The following is a 17342-nucleotide window of genomic DNA, read 5'->3' as shown; positions in this document are numbered from 1 at the left end:
TAGCAAAAAAAATGGGAGAAATTACTGGTTCTGGTTAGCAGATACCAAAGCCAAGTTCTCAACACTTTAAAAGCGCTTCATTTTTAGATGCCACCGGCGTTACCACGATCAAGCAGAAAAGATCGAACCTGTGTGGTATGTAGAAACATAATTTAAAGTTTACATTGGCAAATGATGACAAATGAATGGTTCTGGTAAGCAGATGCCAAAGCCAAGTTCTCAACACTCTGAATGCCAGGTTCTTAATTTTGGATGTCACCAGCGTTACCAAAATTAAGCAAAAAAGATTAAACCAGTTTAACATGTAGCAACATAGTTCAAAGTTTACATTAGCAAATGAAAGACAAATTAATGGGTCCGGTTAGCAGATGCCAAAGCCAAGTTCTCAACACTTTAAATGACAAGTGCTTCATTTTTAAATGTCACCGGCGTTACGACGATCAAGCATAGAAGATGTAGCAACATAATTAAAAGTTTACATTAGCAAAAATGACAAATGAATGGTTCTGGTAAGCAGATGCCAAAGCAAAGTTCTCAACACTCTCAATGCCAAGTTCTCAATTTTTCAGATGTCAAAAGACTTACCAAAATCAAGCACAACAGATTCAACCAGATCAACTTGTAGCAACGTCGTTGTAATGCCTCATTGTTCTTGTCCTTTTTTTATTTAGCCACGTGTCGTAAATAAAGTAGACGACACGTCATAGGAAGTTACAGCAAGCTACGATGAACAGTACTCTTTTATTAAGGTCACTTGAGGAATGATATCGCTGACAATGATTTGACAATGCTACATCATTTTGGTACGATAAGTCGAGCTTATAACTGCTTCTCTTATGTACAGATTTAATTACGTTTCCTGGCAAAACACCAAGATGCAATTGGTAGATAACATAATTCACTGGCAAACTTCTAGATCAATGAAGTAATAACATTGACCTGAGTAAATTTCATAGAGAACATCATAGATGTAATAGACACAGATATGTAATATGTAACTATGTGCACTACGAAATATGAAACTGTATCGATTGCGTCAAGCTGCATATGCCCGTTAAGTGAGCGGTTGGTGTAAAGTTACCCTTAAGTCTGAACTGACATGATAAATGTGGATGCCTGTGATTTATTAATGTTTAGCAAGTCAATGATATATACGTTCCTAGGTTCCTCTGATTACAGAGAACACAAAAAATCAATTTGCGTTCGCCATGTCCTTGTTTCTCTCCTAACACATGGGGGTTAATTTGTAACTACCCTACAAAGTGGTTAGCCCTAAAGATATTGATTAGTCCGACTCTTCTGATAAATTTCCCCCCGCTATTTCGTTTTAACTGCCATTTAGTACATCTGTAACATTTACGGCGGTCCACGGATCGTAAAAGAAAGGGCATAATTGTCGTGTTCCGCGCGTAAGATAAAACGAGGCAGCTGTCCGTGGTGCTAAAATAACTGCGACTCTGCACATCGCAGTCTTTGATCAATACCATAAAGTCTACCCCGTCTCAATTTTCATGTCATTTTTGTTACAAAAATAAAACACGATCTAATATTAATCTTAATCTTAAATACACAGGGAAAAGGTCATAAGAAAAATATTGTATTTCACCCCGTAGCCAACAACCGATAGATTTATTTCACAAGGCCGCACACGGTAATCTTGCAGAGGCAACGGCACATACCGATGCACCCTGTCTCTGCGAGGGTTTGATTTTCAATTAGAACAGTGGCACCACGGCAAATTAACAGCACGACTGGTTCTTTTTACAGCCTCTTCTCCCGTTTAAGATATTCAGGATCATCCCCTTCATCATCTCTAGCCAAGGTGAGTATTCCTTCTATATTCTGCTTCATTGCTGAAATCCGGACGACCGGTTTGGTTTTACGGGCATGGGAATGACACCGAGACATCAGCTAAATGTAGAAATGCTATCAACGAAAGTAGGGACATCCTTTTGGTGGATTAGAAAGGGTGCGCCTATGGGTTTAGATAAAGGTTATATACATGTTGTGAATATCGTCTATTACGTGTCAATGGGTTTCAGGGTTTGGGCCAGTGCTGCCGAAGCATAATGTGTGTGGTCTGTAAATTGCCGTTTTACTGTTTGACTGCATTTGACACAGAAGAGAACTTGGGGACGGATTTGGACAAATATCAAAGTTCACGTACAGATGTTTTTCTCTGAGATGTTTGATTTAAAGAATTGGATTTTTTTCTCCAGTGCTGTTATCGTTAACATTTTGAATACGTTGTAGATATGGTTAAACAGGACCAGGGATTCAGCGCTCAGACCAATTCCCATGCCTTATCGGCTTCAAACAAATCGGACTCTTTCATCACATAGCAACGTCTGGGGTAGTTATTGCGCTGAAAATGAGGGAATGTGGCTTTGTAAAGACTCCGAGTGCTTTTGTGCTGAGGCGAACAATCTTTCTGCCTGGCCAATGTGCAATACGACAGGCCTGTTCCTTTGATTTGCCTCTCTTTGGTAGTACTTGCACAGATTCGCTCCAAACCTAACGTAATGATTCTTCTTCTGTCCTTTGGGAAAAACATTATTACTACGATCTTGGGTTTATCTGCATACAGTATCAATGTTACCGCATTTTTCTTCGATGCGAATTTGAAGTGCATCATTAGAAATGCTGTACTGGTCTAGACTCTTTCTTCTCTGCCGGATCAACATGTTCTAGCAGTCCTGAGCCCTCCGAGGGTAAGGGCTCAGACGTGAAAGATTTAAGGGATTTGTACGTAGGTGGTGTGTGTTTCAGATACTGGCGTGGCCTTATAGTGGTTGTATATTTACATCAGGGGATAAGTGATACGGGATTTTGGCAGACGGCTACGACGAAAGGTTACGTCTAGACTGCTTCGGGATATATTTTAGATGTGTACGAAGGTGTTTCATGGTTTGCCAAAAACAGTTACTCAAGCGGCTGGATATATATGGTTCGGGAAAATATCATGATGACATATTTTTATATGATTATTTGACCTTTTTCTCTATGACGCAGAGATCGTAGTCATTGCCGTTATGCATATATTGAGAGAGAGAGAGCATGAACGAAAGAATAGATATTAGAAATATAAATATGTAAAAGACTAGCACAGCAACAACCAGTATATGACTTTTATTGGCGCATCATCTATATCATGTGACCTGTACTTAGACAAATATATGTACAAAAGGTATTAATTCATTCATTCATTTATAATTTCAGAAATAAATTTGTTGCTTACATTTTGCATACTTTTCTTGTAACATAAATCAAATGGAATATTAAGCCATATAGGACAATAGACAGTGTTTTCTACGGTAACAATCATACAATTGTGCATTGTCACAATTTCATGATTTAAGTATCAAAACGCTGCCACATTGCAGCTTTTGTAAGTTTTATACTTGACTGCAAACAGATGTTACACTGTTGATATATTTCGGTTGGTCCATTTTCTTTCGAATGACGTCCACATCCTCATAAGCCTGACGTCCATACGTCAAAGCTGAAACAAAACGATCAGATATGCCCTACGAGGGCACGTATTAGGCAAATTGATGACATAAATACTTGCGTCACTAAAATCATTTTAGGATTTAAATGGTTTCTATATTGCCCCTAGAATTGAAACTCCTCATATCTACGCCAGATTCCACACGAACTAAATTACCTTCGACTTAATGGATTGCTATACAACGTATTAATACGTAGTATTATATTCAAAATCAGGTACTTTTCAGGTACAAAACGGATACCCATTACGTCAAGGCCAGCAACCAAAACGTACGTTTCCTGAATTCTAGGAAATGCAATCACATGAAATAGGTACTGCAAAATGTAGAAAGGAACCTGAGGCTACGTACTATATTACTACATTATAAATAAGTTCACTGTACGCTGGCAATATTTCGTCCTAAAGGTACTTTGATATTCATGGTTTCAAGAAGTATGTTTAAAGGAAGTATGAGAAGTATGTTTAGATGTTTTCAAGAGCAGAAGTTTCGATGGCCGTCTGTCACATTCTTTAGGCCAAACATGCTTACTTTGCATTGCATCTAGGTGGCGCTGCTAACATTGCACTACTAAACTTTAAGTACAATCAAATACATGGCTATTGTTAATTAACAATATAGGATAATGCGGTTGCAAACTGGCTGCATTGTAAGCAATGAAATCTAGTTGCAGTGCATATTGAACCAGTCATTTTCGCCCCGAAGAAGATGACAGACGGTCGGAACAAAAACGTCAACTCTAGAAAAACATGTGGTTAAAGCAATGCCTTATTCTGTCGTTCAAAAACCTGATGAAAACTATTTAGAAATGTCGGAAGTAGCTTCAATAGTTAAGCCTCTGTCTTTACAAACGATACATCATGAGAATTCCTTATGGCTATAGATATAAGAAGAATGTATCGCACTCCCGAGACTCTTTCAAGGAAATGCAATTTTGCAGAATATCTCGCTTAGGGCCAGTATTTCTCTGATTTAGTATGGTCGTATAGAAAGGAAAGAGTGATGTATCACTTGGTAAAATTGCTTCCTTAGAAAACAGAGATTACTTCGACAGATCTCAGTCCTAGCTTATCCTGCCTACCGCGGTGTGCGTTCATGTGAAGGAGATATAATATCCGTTTATTACCTTGCATGGTTGCCTGTGATATGAAAGCTTCGGTTACCGGAATTTATCTTCACCAAATATCAGAATTATACGATGTCTGATAATGTTTAGAAAGATGGATACACACGGATGTGCCCTTTTACTCTTATAGCCATTATATATGGAACAGACGGACAACTTGTATGAGATTATGGTAAAATGTGTCGGAAGAAGACGGCAGATATATGCACATGAAAGAAACCCGATTCAGTCTCCAAAACCCAAGAGGACAATTGGCACACGCTTAGAACTAACAAGATGTTAAAATTGCACATTCTGTTGCAATAACGCATCCATTCAAATTAGTGGCAAGCGCTATCTCGGCTGTGTGTTACCTTGAAGATACACGATAATTCGCCCAGGGAATTCTCACCACAGAGTAAAGATAGGTGTAAAGGAAGGCGACTGCGAGCTCATCGTGCTTATGTCGATAACGTTACGGCCGGAGGGATCACTTTCCACCCTCTCCATTATCCACAATTGCTACCTATCTGAGGATCAAGAGAGGCTACTGACAACATACATCCTCTCCTCTCGAACTCAGGGCACGGTATTTATTGGCAACCACAGCAGGCGAGGTGATTGGGGAGCGTCTGTGCAGAGATTGATGCCGTTACATGTAAACGAAACCCTTTAATATTTAGACGTAATTTGGTTTTGTTTGAAATTACGATGGGTGTTTTACGACACAGTATGTCTCATACAAGACAATGCCCCGTTTCGCCCTATGTCAAGTCTAACAGTGTCATGGCCTAATCAAATTGCCCAGTAGGAATTGACCTTAGCTCAAGCAGGGTCAAGGACAAATTTAAATTGTTTGAAACCTTTGGCCAAACGTGAACACATTTTCCTTTTCAATCATAAGCGGATTGTACACGCTTTGTGATTAACCCTAGTTGACTGAAGAAGATTTTAGGTTGGTGGACATCTGTGGGTATTTTAATCTGCTCTCAGTATTATGACAAAATGTGGAAGAGAATTTGACCGTGAAGGTGAAAGTTGTCCGGGTGGCAGGAAGTGCAGGTAAAAGGTGGTAGACCTATTCATTGATCATGCAATCAAGAAGATCCGGACCATTGGCTCCGAGAAAGAGCCTGTATTTTCAGTTAAGTGTTTATTTCAATTTTAAGTGTTTATTGTCTGTCTATTTTTAGTTAAATACTTCCATGTGCTTCTTTATGTGCTACATTGGCCTGTATTGCACATTTGTCTTCTGATAAGCAGTATTTGTATTCATTTGGTAGGGACTTATTTCATGCATTCGAATAACTTGCCAGTGTTGTATTCCTCAAGCTAGCATGAAAACTTGCCTACCTATTTTCTGAATATGGCCGGCATTGCCTTATTGCTCGTTAACGACAATTTTCAATAGCGAAATCCATGTCAATTTGCCATCGGGACCTCATGTGACACTCCAGTGGCAAAGGGGGATTTTTTTTTAAAATTCTGTGATGATCACTTGGGCACATTTATGATAAATTGAAATAAATATGAAAATGGAATATATAATTAGTTGCAGTTGTTGTAATATGCCCGCATCTTCAATGAAGTTTAAGTCTAAGCAGTACCATTCTTCTATTTGTAGTTTGCGTTAGGTACATATTTAGATGGGTACCTGCGATAAAGGATACGACAAAGATGCTTGCAGGCTAATAATCACCCTTTTGTACAAGAACTGGCATCTCATTGGCTATTGAAAATGCAGCGTTTACAAATCACACGCTTGGCCTCAGTCAGATTCTAAGTGGAGGGAACGACCAAGAGATAGATACCCTGTAGCCACACACCCATTAGATTGCAAGCAATTTGTTTCGCACTGTCCTTGCACTAGGGGTGACATTCAGCACGGGGAGAAAATTTGTGGCATAGAATTGGCTTTCCCGCTGCAGAAACAGTCATTTTGAAACATGGACTACCTCGTACAGTGCGGGGCAAACATTGGTCACAGAAAGGATACAGATATGGTTATAATACACAAAAACGATGGCGAGTGAAGCAAATTGTGCATTCTTGTTACTGTTTAGCTACACAAACTGACATTTTGAAACACGGACTACCTCTTACAGTGCGGGGCAAACATTGATCACAGAAAGGACAAAGAGATGGTTAGAATCCACTACAACGATGGTGAGTGAAGCAAAGGGTAGCTAGTTTAGAAACATTCTGGTTACTGTTTATCTGCACAAATTGGCATTTTTAAACATAGACTACCTCTTACAGTGCGAAGCAAACATTGATCACAGAAAGGACAGAGAGATGGTTAGAATCCACCACAACGATGATAAGTGAAGCAAATTGTTGCTAGTTTTGAAACATTCTGGTTTCTTTTTAGCTACTGTCTCTGGAGTAAAGATTTTATACGTCAACGAGGGCAAAATTGACAGGGTTACGGATGAGCTATTGATGAGGGTAGGCTTCGCTTCACCCACTGGTGGTTCGACCAGTCCGCTGCTTGCCCCAGCAGATTCTGCTTGATGAAGCCGATGGCTATTCTCTTAGACCACGTCTCTTGCTCCAGAGGTGACCCCCAAGGGATTGCCCGATGGAAACTACCTTGCCAGCCGGCTGCCCAATTATTGGCTTTCTGCGGCAGGCGTCTTGCCCAGGGATAACGCCCATGTTTTACGTTTGGGTCGATCCGCAAGAGTATGTCACAAGATTTTGAGTAGATTGTGCACATCTTTCAACGTACTACGGGGAATAGTTGCCTTTTTTTACTGCTCTTTCTCTGAGGTATGTGGTTTAGTGGTTTTTAGTGTGTGATGTTCCAGAAACGTAGAGTGGTTATAGCCTGAGAAAGTGGAGTAGAGTGCTTATACCCTGAGAATATGAAGTAGGCTCGTTAACTTGCGATCTAAAGCCTGAACTCAGCATGAAAGAGTTATTATTTCTGAATATGATTTTAGAAATATCAAAAGCAGGTCGATAGAATGATAAGGAGATGTTTGGTTTCAAATATTTGTATCACGTATTTCAAACGGTGATTGGAAATTATCAATTTGATACAAGCACCATATACAAGTTACATTTTTACATTTATATGGACTAGTCAGATGAGAATGTTTCAAACTTCCTCTAAATGTTTACGGTGCTGAGGTTTTATGCTTTGTGTAATAATCGTTTTGAAAACTTAGGTAACATGTCGCATATGATCAATATTCTTTCGCATACCGTCCGATTTTATTTTGAATTTTCTGGTGTTTTCTGTATAGATCGCAACTTGATGATGCCTACCCGTACCAATATAACGTTATGTTTTGTTTTGTTTTCAACCAAGATTGCGCTGTAGCACAAGTTGACCTATGGCTTCGGCTGATTGTTAGAATCGATTTTCAAGTATTGCGACTCTGTTGCCATCTCAATATATCATTAGTGCAGTAGCGATGTTATGGCAGCCCCCGCAACATGACCACCAACAGTGAAACAGCACACTCTGCAAAATTGCATGTCATGCAGAGGGCACTGATTTGTCAATCAATTGTACCCACACCGCTCATTCTTGTAACACTATTTATATCTGCTAGTTCTATTGCACTGCACTGGAATGTTATCATTCTGATTTACATGTTTGCTGCTTTGTTTTGAATTTGGCAGAAATGCATTGGTATTTGTATGGCGCATCGTGTGTAAATAAAGCTATGAAAGTTAATTACAAATGTTGTGAAATGTAACTGCTGCTTCATTACTTGTTTTATTGAACATGCTTTATAAACCCTCAAGCCTTTTTTGTTGATATGAATAAATTATCCTTAATAAAGGTTGCCATATATAGAAACACATTAGGCACCTTCGAACGTCAGAAAATTGAAAATCCTCCTGCTGCTATTGACGTTTACTATGTTTAAAGTTTTTTTAAATGTATTCAAAATAGGCTGATTTAGAATCACACTCAGGAATATTTGCATACTTTACAGATATTTGCATAAAAATACATTACGATGATCGCGTTAACAATCATACAATAAGATTATCAAGGGACATCAAGCATTTATTCGGTTGTACTCTTCAGATTATTTCAAGGGCGTGCTTTCTTTTTTTTTTGCGGCTTTTTCTCAGAATCTCAGTCGAGGCTATTTACTCGTTTCGTAATTACCAGCCTCCGCAAGTACTGGTACGTCATCAGATAAAAAAAAGCCTTAAGGGTGCTGGTTTCAGATAAGATAATACATCACCGCGTTTGTACCTTTGGGAAAGGTACTTCACACGAGCTTCAACACTGCACAGGTAGAAATCTGTGCCTTTTGTTAGGGCCATTACTCGGACAGGACGTTAAATGGAGGTCTAGGGTTTAAGAAGAGCCACGCATGCAGTTTTTGCAAGATACTACCACATAAAGAGTCAGGGTGCTTCCATTTGGTTCAGATCCTACAGCCTTATGGCCGTACCTGTTGTAATTGTTGAGGTCACTAGGTGTTGTGTAAAGGCTGTTCAGCCAGTGGCTGTAATGATAGAGTAGTCAGCACACCCAATAACGGTCAACTGATAACAAAAGAACCAATTAGGCATCAAAACATATGACTTGGGGAACATGAACCCCGTGCATCACAAACTACTTCTTCACTATGTAGTTTCTAGAGAGTACCTACCTTTGACCTCCTGGTTGTTGTTGTGGTGGGGGGGTGAAGACTTGAGGATGGATCGTTGTCTTCAGGCTGTCTTTGGCTCTTGCTAGAGTCAGCCTTTCTTGCAGGTTGAGGGATGTCCATAGTGAACTTGTTGTCTTGTTGTCTTGCCAGATTTCGAAAGTATTGCAATTCAAGAAATATATATTACCTTGCTCAAAGGAAAATGCCACCCAATTTCACATTTGCATATCATAACTTATCATTTCAGATTCAAAACCATTCATTCATAATATTCATATTCAGAAACAGCAAAATTAATGGATTAGAGGGGAATCCTTTTCGAAGCCATACGTGTATGCAGCTTAAATGCATTTAGCCAGAGATGGGCATGACTATGCAATTAACATTGCCAGCGTCATTATATTTTATAGCCATTAAGTTTACTACCTTTAAATATTTTAAAAGTTACAGATTTGTTCTTAGTTTTTTTTCTGCAAACTCAATCCTCGAAAAATTGATCGTAATATACTTACACATAGCGCGTTAAGCAGAGGTGCAAATGTGGTGTACATAGATCTAATTTTTATTTCTAATCGATATATTAATGTACTTGTACCATATAAGAAACACTGGAGATATATAACTTGTAAATTACCTGGAATATTATTCATGTGAACTTATTTGAACAAATAGAATAATATTTTTGGAACAAATACCATTGATTTCTATAAGGCACTACGCCTTTGTTTACTATTGCTTGGTTTGACTGTTTTTTTTAACGCATTTAAACATAAACTCTATTTGAAGAGGGTGAAAAACATTTCGTAAAACGAGTGGGTGTTGTGTTTATCGCAATAAGTACACTTACTGTTAAATGTATCTAATTTTCCTTTGCACTCATAGAGCAATAATACCTACATAGTCTCATGTGAACTTCGTCGCTCTAAGCACGTACTTCAGTATAAAGCGAGACCTTTTAAATTTATACAATAACCATGACTCGATACAGAGCGTATATTAGAAAACACAATGGTTTAAGGGTGACAGAGGTGCTAGTCCTATAAGTCTGATTTATTCAGTGTTGGTGACCTAAGGTACATTCACTTATGCAAACACCACATTAGGGCAAACTAAATATACGAGAGGGAAGAACAATTTGACATTAGTATGATTCATGGATGACTCTAGCAATAACTTGTCTTTTTTTAGTGTTTTGGATGGGTGGAGATAACGTAGTTTAAACATCAACAGGGGTAGAGTGGTCACATGCAGCGATGAATCGTACAGCTTTGATTGATGTTTTGTAATTTAGAGAGTGGAAACTGTCCTCCCACTACCATAACCAGTCTAATTAGGTCCACAGGCTTTGTCATGATTTAAATGAATTAAAGTTCTCATGCTATAGATAAGTGTCTATCTCTGTGTGCATATATATATAGAGAGAGAGAGAGAAAGAGAGAGACCGACAGAGAGATAAAGAGAGACAGACAGAGAGGCAAACAGACAGACAGAGAAATGTAGATAAATTGGCAGATGGATAGATATACAGATAGATAGGCTGAACAATTATTCATCAGGAGAAACATCTCTAACAAGTTATGACATGGAGCTCCTGTCGGTCAAAGAAAAAAAAAACCTCCTACTCTCTTGTTAGCCTAACTTACTTCGCCATTTCGTCGGAAACATGTAACAAACGAGTTTGAATTATAAAGCCACAACGAGTTTCCTTCGTCTAGCAATTCCTCTAAATCCAAAATTACCACAAGTCCCGGACAATGGAAGATCAGCTTTCGTATTCACGTCACAGATTCTGTTCGTGTTTCTAGATTCTGATGTATTCAAAGTCGCGTTCTGCGTGAAGGAACAAATGCAGCAGAGCGTAAAGTCGATAAGTCAACGTGGGAATGAGGTCCCATGGCGTCCCTCTAAAATCGTTCTCCACTTGTCATAAGGGTCTGGCGAGTTCGCACCTACTCGGTTCGCACCCAAATCGACGTCGTTAGTTCTAGTGACGGTAAGGTGGGGTTGATTGGAGCAGAAACCCCGTAGGGAGAAGTAACAGGGACATTTGGCTTCCCCAGACGAGACAGCGTGGAATTAAGCATTGTGGAGCGTGAAGAATACCAAAGAAGTTTGAACTTTGCTGCACTTTTTACCTTACGCACTTGAGACTGTGACTGCCCAACGACGGATGATGTAACAACACTAAATCCAATACATGCATGACAATTTTTAGATGTTTTGCATTTGTTGTCATCTACATTTTTCTCTTTATCGTGAATCTTATTCCAAATATATCATATTTCACGCATCCAATTTAGTCGTTTGCAGGATGAGAGACCTTCCTCACTCCACTCAGGTCTAAAATATGAAGTGGATATTTGACTTTGGTTTAGGGAGGAAAAAAGAAGTGAACTGCGAGGTATGGGCTACGTCTTGCAATACCATGCACAATACATTGTGGATTACTAGGCAATAGAAAAAACTCTATAGCTCCTGTCTGGCCTTTATAGTGGCGCTGTGTAAATAAGTAACCAACCTGAGTGCAGTGCCACATTGCCCTTGTGATGATCGTTAGACGGGTGAGCAGCAAACTCATAGGACGACTAAACAACGAGAGTTGTAAGATATCTATTACACCTATTACATTACGCTCTAATTTTTCGCCTTACTATACTTAAACAGAATCACCTACATCCAAAACATAGGTAATGTCTTTGTTTTTTGGTCCGCAATATACAACAAACTGCTTTTAGTTCGTCTGAATGATGTTTGTTTATATTTAAATGAATTTGAACGATGTTGAAAAGTTTAAAATGTTTCTTCCCAATACTTTCAAAGTGTTACCATTTTACACCATTGTCGTTCAACTTCATATCCCTAGTTATAATGCTACTGATGTAGTTACCCACTGATAAAAATTATCTAGTGTTAATAGATTATTACACCAAACTTTTGCTCCGTCTATAGGTCAATATGTCTAACTCCTGTACATTTATGACTTATTAGTTTTAGTTATTGGTTGGGTCAGCTCATTAAAATTAGCGGATAAAAAGTTTTTTTTTTACTTTTACCCACGGTTGTTTAGCCTGGCAGTTAAACTTGAAAAGGCTATTCCCATTGCGTTAAAATCTACCTATGCTTGTATAATGTCAATACGCAACACATACGGACTTGAATATGCGCACAAGTTTAAATGGGGCCTAACGTCGATTGCTTGCAGACACTGAATATGGTTTAAGGTTTGTAATAAAACATACATGCTCTGTTCACTCTTCTATAAACAACACACAAGAGGGCTACGGTCCGGAAATGGTGCGTTCAGAATTCATTACGCCCCTAATATCTTATTGATTCTATATCTAAATGATTAAATCTAATTTTAATACGTAATGGCGTCCAAGGGAAAATATTGGTCCCACACTGAACGCCCAGTTGCGTAAGTTTTTAAATGGATGACCGGAGTGACAGCGCCAATTTTCTATCTTCACCTTTAATTGAACCTGCCCACAAAGCTTTATAATTTACTGTTGTATCTACGCACTTGTGGTAGCTTCGGCACGAAGGTGTATTATTACATTTTAAGGTCAGGTCTTAGGTCCGTCATCTTTTAATTACTAGTGGTAGCTACCTGGCTACCTGATTTAAGGTCGACGGCTAGTTAATTACTCACAAACTCATAAAGCAACATTCGGAAGTATTATTTACTGCGACATATTTGTTTCAAGGCTGCTTGAAAAAAATTTAAAAAAGGTATAAGCGATATCGTTATTGTATCTCCGTTACCATCAAACTCCCCGATATAATTATTTCGTAAAGGTAAAAATATAGGTATAAATTTTGTCTCAGCTAACCTCAAACGTTCCCATATGATAATTTCGTAAATGAGAAAATATACGTATACATTTTTTTTACGAAATCACAGTCCTTGGTCTTTCCGTGCAGTAGATGGGCGCTACATCCTATAAGCTTTCGTTGGAAAGATGGATTTGGTTCTAAACACAGCGTTTCAATGGGACGTTAAAGCCCCGTTCTGAGAGTAGCTAGCCAAGCAGATCCATGCAATATTCCACGGTTTGCTGCCCTGTGGCCCTCTGATCCCAACATGGTATATTCCATTATGAGGCCAAGGTGTTTTTTTTTTGCCAACGCTGGCGTGCGCCCAAGTCTATTTCTTTGAAGAAGCAACCTTACGGTTAAGAAACCGAAATCTATCGCTAAGTATGTCGCATCGTTTGCAAAGGAGCAAGGGGCTAGTCCCTGGGCTAGGCTCTTAGGCAGGTAGGCATTTGCAGAAAATATGACTTCAAGATTCGAGAGGCTCGGGAGACGAGAAAATAACAAAGATGTGATGAATCCGGTCAAAATTGCACTGTCATTTCGTAGTTATCTGTCAACATCACTTTGTTAAATCGTAAAACACAGCTGCACTGTGGCGGTGCCACACAGCGTGAAACTTGCTTGCGGGGATACATAATCGGTTTGTTTAAAAAAAGGGGATTACTTGGTCTGTTCGTTTCGACTTTGGTTGTGTCACGCACGGTGGTTAGATGTTCCATCCGGAAAGAAGTGGAATTTCCCGAACCTCCAGGCAAGTTTCTGGCTCGGGCGATAACATTGACTACTTCCAGCATGAAAGAATCCCACTTCATCCATATCCCCGACATGTGTAGATAAACCTCCCTACCATCCATGTCGTGGATTGTACCACCCTTGCGTTGCCAATGTCACATCGCAGAGATAAGGTGGGATTGCCACTGATAGAATCTCATAACTCTTCCCAACGGACACAAATGAGGACGACGATGAAAATCGATCAGCATATTGTCGCGCACACAGGCAGCCATTGAAAAACTTTTATTAAAAATCGCACGGAATGATACACTGGCGCTCCTTTGGGTCCATTATGCCATCGACAAACGAGTGATGGATACGTTTGAGATGCTGCCAAAGATGTGCGTGACTGCGGTCGCAAGGGACACTTTGAGGACATCTATGGTAGTATGAGGACATCGGTAGCATATGTCACACAACTATGTAAAAGAGGCTTCCAGTGCGAACATAAAAACAAAGATACCCATGAGGTATATCAATCAGATGATAGGAATAAATATGTATGAGCACACCTTGATCGAACGCTCCCCCGCTACCCAAAGCCGTGCACATTCAGAGCAAGTAATTGAAAGCAGGGAGGCACGAACGTTGTAAAAAAAAATAGAACTGTTGAACTTGCCATTTCCGAAAGATAGCGCGTATACATCCATCTTTCATCTCATGAAAGCACGCAAACTTTTGATGTAGGCAGAGGTTGTCATTGAGAGGATTCCCAATAGACGCTAATCCAAATAGTAAGTATTGAATGCTTTAAACTAGTATGAATCATTTCCGTAATGGATGTTGGGAGGGCATAGAGGTCTGCAAAAGCGGAGATTACCTCTCCTATGCTACCAATGTACTGAAGATAAATGTAAAAAGCGAAGGGAATAGAAGCTGCTTATCTCGCGGATGGCTTTGGAACCCCCTTAAACCACTTCTTGAAGTTCATGATAAGGCTCAATACCTATGATTTATTGGTTTGAAAATACAGGAAGATGTGTTCAAAGATAGTAGCTCGATCTACATGACAAGCTTTAGTAAAGGTAGGAGTATGTGTAATCGGAACCCTTTCCGGGCATTACTGTTGATGCGCGTCCTTGGATTTTTCAAGGATACATATAATTATGTAGGGTCTGTAAAGTATACTCCAGAACAAAACTTCTAAATGATCTAAACAAGAAGGTCTTAACGTATTTCCATGACCATTTAGTTTTCCTTTTTGTTATCATCTATCAAAAGCAAGTTTTAAAAGCAGAGTAAGAAACACCACGTTAAATCCTACCATCTTGTTATAAGAGAAGTTAGTTAAAAACGTATTACTGATGATTAAAAACGTAAACTAATGAGCAAAAATTGTTCGGCTCTAGAATGAAAAAATATATATCTTATGGATCTTGTAATTGTTTTGAATCAGTTTGAGTTACATGACATTTTCTTAATCACATTTTTATTGCAGTGCAGTTCGATTAAATCGGAGTTCAACTTTTGCCCCAAGGCAAGTTTTGAATAAGTAGGTGTGCTAGAGCAATTATTAATGACTATGTTTACCTTTCAAATATATTTAGATCATTTCATCAAAAATTTTTTAAAAATACTTTTGTTCCTATCTATGGCTTTTTAATATAGAATAGATCTTATGTTTTGATTTTATTTATTCAAAGTTAAACAGATACGTTAAAGATAAAGAGATATCGCTCATCCCCCAAATCTACTTTCAATTAATCAAAATATAGGAATACAAAAGAAAACACGAAGTACAAAATTTGTCAGATATGCATTAAATCTCTCACTGTTGATTGAAACTTCAAATCTCCCATTGGTTGAAATGTTCATTTTCATGGACAGTCAAGATCTGTCTATTGGATAAACACTGTATTATGTAAGAAATAAGGACAATAACATCAAAAACAATAAATCAGAATTAACTTTAGTTATATGACCAGTAATCAATGTGAATGTTCATGGAGCCTCACTAGAGACGACTTGTGTATGATTTTAATCTCTTCTGATGTTTTTGCTGCTCGCTACAACCTCAAGTTCAATTTCTAGTGGCAGAAGTTAATTGCGATGCGTTGCCGTAGGTAAGAGAAAATATTAAAACTTGCCAACCATGAAACTCGACAGTATCCAGCAGGGAATAAACCACAATTGCCGGGTTTGAACTTACCAATACTCGGAGGTGCCTATAGAATCCTTAAGCATGAAGATCAGATAGTCAGCGATGGCAAATACATCAAGAGGGCGAGATAAACTTTAAGATAACCTAAGGCTATGCTTTTAAAGCTGATGGATGGACTTCTAAAGTACTTAATAAATCTCCAGTCAGTACTTTTTATTGACGCAAAGAAGGATTTATGTTCCCCTAAGGACTAAGGTTCAACCAAGCTACTTATATCTGAATTTTTTTAAAACAATTTTATTAGATTTTGTACCAAACAAAAACAAACATTTAATTGTGTTTGCTGTATTGGATTAAGGGTAGGCGCATTAATGTCTAACACAGTAGGTTTGTACTGAATGGAACGAACTAAGTGTACGTACGGATTTAAATGGGCTACTGAACTCCGGCAAGGACCCCTACTCCTTTTGATAAGTGTAATGTGTTTTTATTACGAGCTTGGGGTGTGCTTCTTCTCAAACACGGGAACTCCTATGCGAGCGATGCCCGGAACCAAATCTAGATGGAGTGAGGACACTTTCAAAAAGAGCCACATCGCCGGATCATATCGTGAATCGAATGAAAAACACTAACGCTACGCCACGAGACAACATTTGCATCTTGCGTTTTGTTTTGCAAAAACAAATTCTACATTGATACTAATAAATAATCTGAAGGATTCATTCACATCCAAGGACCACGTTTCAATTCAGTCACTTATCTTGAAATATGTTAACATACATTGTATCCTATTTAATTGGAAAACTCATATATCTTAGATTTCTTTCAAACCAAATCCGTAATAAGACTATTAACCAGAATTCTCTTTAAGCTAGAATATTTTAGATACATTGACAAATTATTTTTTTGTCTTCGGAGAAGAGCTATGACAAATGTTTATGTTTGTTGTGAGCTCTCGCCTGCACTCAAGAATTTGTATATATCTTTAAGATAACAGCTCACAGATCCCCTTCTTGATGATAGAATGGTATAGACAGCTGGTCCGACCGTGATCAATGGCCTCAAGTTTGGAAACATGAGTTTGCACTGGTCAACTATTTACTAGAAAGCATAAATGCTAAACGTATTGAATAAAGATATCAACTATATATTCTTAATGGCGGTCTGTGAAATTCGAATTCCTGCATAAGATTTGATAGGGTTCTATAACTGATTAGTATTGAATTAAAAAAGATTCCTATTTTTATTGCTTGTAATACTTTTATAATCCGCGGGTGCTAATACATTTTCCTGTATATATCATGTAAGACAGGCATAATACCTTTCCAAGCGCTATGAATTGGATCTGTCAGAAGATGTCGAGGTGGGATATTGCGCCTAGTGGTAAAAGCTGTGAGTAATTCGTCATG

At 38.6% G+C, this 17342-nt stretch overlaps 1 protein-coding gene across 1 annotated transcript in view; it reads left to right on the top strand.

Moving 5' to 3' along the window:
- The first annotated feature begins 1636 nt into the window (after positions 1 to 1636).
- Positions 1637 to 17342, top strand: part of LOC118421410 (leucine-rich repeat-containing protein 4C-like) — a 40625-nt gene continuing 24919 nt past the window's right edge. The window contains exon 1 of the mRNA XM_035828679.1: positions 1637 to 1822. The gene's annotated coding sequence lies outside the window, so the exon portion shown is untranslated. The remainder of the gene's footprint in view (positions 1823 to 17342) is intronic.

Source organism: Branchiostoma floridae, chromosome 8 (assembly GCF_000003815.2).
Source record: "Branchiostoma floridae strain S238N-H82 chromosome 8, Bfl_VNyyK, whole genome shotgun sequence".
Lineage (NCBI taxonomy): Eukaryota > Metazoa > Chordata > Leptocardii > Amphioxiformes > Branchiostomatidae > Branchiostoma > Branchiostoma floridae.
This window is presented reverse-complemented; position numbering and strand designations above follow the sequence as displayed.